Source organism: Mustela nigripes, chromosome 1, assembly GCF_022355385.1.
Source record: "Mustela nigripes isolate SB6536 chromosome 1, MUSNIG.SB6536, whole genome shotgun sequence".
Lineage (NCBI taxonomy): Eukaryota > Metazoa > Chordata > Mammalia > Carnivora > Mustelidae > Mustela > Mustela nigripes.
This window is the reverse complement of record NC_081557.1, coordinates 257343928-257347633: the sequence shown is the minus strand read 5'-3', so window position 1 is coordinate 257347633 and position 3706 is coordinate 257343928. Positions and strand designations below refer to the sequence as shown.

At 37.2% G+C, this 3706-nt stretch overlaps 1 protein-coding gene across 3 annotated transcripts in view; it reads left to right on the top strand.

Moving 5' to 3' along the window:
* The window catches only part of CENPC (centromere protein C), a 111981-nt gene that overhangs the window by 31772 nt on the left and 76503 nt on the right, over window positions 1–3706 (top strand). The gene's annotated exons all lie outside the window — the stretch shown is intronic.

The window sequence follows — 3706 nt, the reverse complement described above, 5'->3', positions numbered from 1 at the left end:
TCTGCCGATGGATTTTCAGGTGTTTGCAATCTTTAGATAAGCTATCTAGCTTCTCCGGCCAGCTGAAGTAGTCTCGGCCTGCTACTTCTCCGCCATCTTGACTCCTCCCTAAAGATTATATCTTAAGAGGTTAGGTTGACCTAACTACAAAATAGCAAACTTTCAAATAGAATTTGTGAAGCTAATGAATAAAGACAAGTTATTCAAAAGTACAATACAAATTGGAGAGAAAAATTACGTAGTACTAGAAATAACATCGATTAGAAATTTGTATAAATACCTAATTATATAGGTATTTATGAACAATGAAGAGGTTAGGCTTGTGGACCCACCCTGGCAGCTGAAAATCCACTTACAATTTTGGCTTCCCAAACACTTTACTAATAGCCTACTGTTGACTAGAAGCCTTACTGATAACATGAACAGTTGATTAACACATATTTTGTATATGTATTAAATAGCTGATTAACACATAATTTTGTATATGTATTATATACTATATTCTTATAATTAAGTAAGTTAGAGGGTCGCCTTGATGGTGCAGTTAGTTAATCATCTGGCTCATGGTTTTGGCTCAGGTTGTGATCTCAGGGTTGTGAGATTGAGCCCCATGTCAGGCTCTGAACTCAGCACGGAGTCTGCTTGAGACTGTTCCTCTCTCTAAAAAAAATTTAAAAAGCTAGAGAAAAGAGAGTGTTAAGAAAGTTATAAGGAAGCAAAAATACACTTATGGTACTGTATTTATTGCAAAAAATTGTGAATAAGTGGACCCTCGCAGTTCAAACCCTTGTTCAGGGATCAGGTATATATAGCTTTTTGGTTCCAAAGACTGAAAACAGATCCAGAATTAGAGGGATTCTCTTTAATGTGGTAAATTATATAGTACTGGTGTTTGAAAGTTAAATTAACCTTAAGTTTTCTGAGATAAATTTGACTTGGTCATAAAGTATTAACCTTTTTAAATTAATTTGCTAGTATATGAAGCATTTGCATCTATGTTCATGAACAGTATTGTCTTTTCTTTCTTTTTGCAAAATGTTTTTATAGGGCTTTGGTATCAAAGTTATGCTAGGGCTTTCACTCCTCGGTAGGAAGGGACAGACTGCAGTAGGCCAACATTTCTGCTGTTAAAGCTAAAAAGAATGAAATGCAAACAAATTCTAATTTTAGAGACATGGGGAGCTGTGGTAAGAACACAGGCTGGATAAAATTCCAAAGAGAGAAGAATCTTGAGATGAGTTGATGATTATTAATCTTTTTCTTTCCTTAGAAGGGTGTTAGCTTATTTGGTGCAAAAGCTGAGGGCTTTAGGCCTACCCACACAGAGAGAGTCTATGTGGGAAAGCGTAGTTTTTGTCAGCTGTGCTGAGATGGCATGAGAGACTGGATTCCAGGGATGTTCCAAATGGGTAGGCACTTTCCTTAAAGAACATTTGTAAGTTCTGGGCCTGGCACAGAATCCTGAGCCAGTTAGGTGGAGTGACATATATAGTCTTGCTATGCCAGGAAGGCAATTGCCAGATATTGAAGCAGTCTGAGGCAAGAGGCTAAAAAGTTGAATAGAAACCTTCACAGGACAGAACTGATGTCTCCCAATATTTAAGGGCTAAGGTGACTTACCTGGCTCTCAGTTTCCCAGGAGACCTCATTCTGAAGAACAGGGTAGTCTAGGAATGGATTGGTCTCATTAAAATTTCATCTTAGACTGACCCATCTTAATCCATGAGAGAGTGAGGATCTGTTCATTTCAGTCCAATCTGCCTAAAAAGAGATAAGATTTCTTTCTACTCTATAGAAAGATTTTGGGAACTCTACTAACTTATTTTGCTAATTAAGCTTTTTGTATTGAGATAATTATAAATTAACAAGCAGCTATAAGGAATTGAGTGCAAGCCTTTACCTGGTTTCCTCTATGGGTAACATCTTGTAAAACTGTACTTGCAGAATTACAACCAGGATATTGACATACAGGCTTGAGGTTCGATTTCACAATTCTGATATTGTGACCTGAGCTGAAATCAAGAGTCAGACTCTCAACCGACTTAACCACCCAGGTGTCCCTGCTTTTAGTGATTAGAAATTTCATGATATTCCTTGATCTTAGATTCCTCTAACTCTTCTTTTTTTTTTTATTTAAAAAATTAAAAAAAAAGATTTTATTTATTTATTTGACAGATCATAAGTAGGCAGAGAGGCAGGCAGAGAGAGGAGGAAGCAGGCTCCCTGCTTAGCGGAGAGCCTGATATGGGGCTCCATCCCAGGACCATGAGATCATGACCTGAGCCGAAGGCAGAGGCTTAACACACTTAGCCACCCAGGCACCCCTCCTCTAACTCCTCTCATTAAGATTTCTTTTTACAGTTTCTGTTTCTTGCAAATTCCTTGCCTTTTTGTACTAGAGCCTTTTGTCGTATGTCCAGTGAATCTTAGTGGTCTCTTCATATTTGAATGGAAAATTAAAATGGTGATTGAAAGTTCTATTTATGCAGTAAAATTTGTGCCTTGGTAGATTTTACTGTGCTATGATCTGTCTGGGCCATGTCACTGTGGATGTCCAGGTGTTACTATCTACAGGTTTTTTTTTAAAAACTTGGCTTGGTACGTTTTTCTGACACATGTGTCCTGCTTGGGAGTCTGATTCTAACTACAAATGTTCTCAGCCATGTGGGGCAGAGGGAAGGTACAATTGGATGCTTCCACTTAATATCTCTGTTTCTACTGTATTACTTTTACTTTCGGCTATGTCTGAGTCTATAGTTTCTCTGATTCTGGAACTCAGGAGAGTAAACATCTAATATGACAGGGTTGGAAGAGGAGAGGCTCCGTGACTCTGACTGCTTCTTGTACCTACTTTTAGCAACTCTTCTATTCCTCGACCTCACTTGGAACCCGTCTTTTAGAGGTGCCTTGCACATCTAATTACTGATCTTACTGGTTTCTCCATAAGTATTAATCTGTCTCCTTCTGTGCTTTCTCAGCATGTTTCACCTCTCTCTGGACTGATTAGTTGCTGCTGATCTGCTTTCCAATTTAAGAAAAGTTTGTTGACATCTGCCATCTGTTCCCTTGTCTTTCTCCTCATACTTCTGGGTTTATACATTTTAAAAAATCCTAATGAGGTTTTAAGAGGAACAGAATATAGTGAAAACTTGCTTTTGTTTCTTTATATAATTGAGTTTCATAGTGTATTCACTGAACAACAGTGCAGTGGCTTCCTTATTTATATATTCCCCAACTGGTAGATTTGTTTCCATCTATTCATTATTACACTCATGTACACTGATGTGCACCTTTGTCCATGCCTCTTTGCGCACCTGTTGTAAACTGTATTTCTGTAGGATATGCACATTTCAAATGAAATTGTTAAATATTGTCAATTTTTTCTGCAAGATGATTTTACCAGTTTTCTTTGCCACTTGTAATGTATGAATGAGATTTCCCTTTTCTAGATTTTTAAAATTTATGACTTGGTATATTTCAAATTTACAGAAGAAAAGATATTATGTAACGTTATTAAAAATAATATAAATGAGCACTTATGTACCCATCCCTCTGTGTAAGAAATATACATTCTTCTGCAGCATCAGTGTATCCTGCTGTGTGGTTTATTGTTTTTTTTTTTTTTTTAAAGATTTTATTTATTTATTTGACAGAAATCACAAGTAGATGGAGAGGCAGGCAGAGAGAGAGAGAGGGAAGCAGGCTC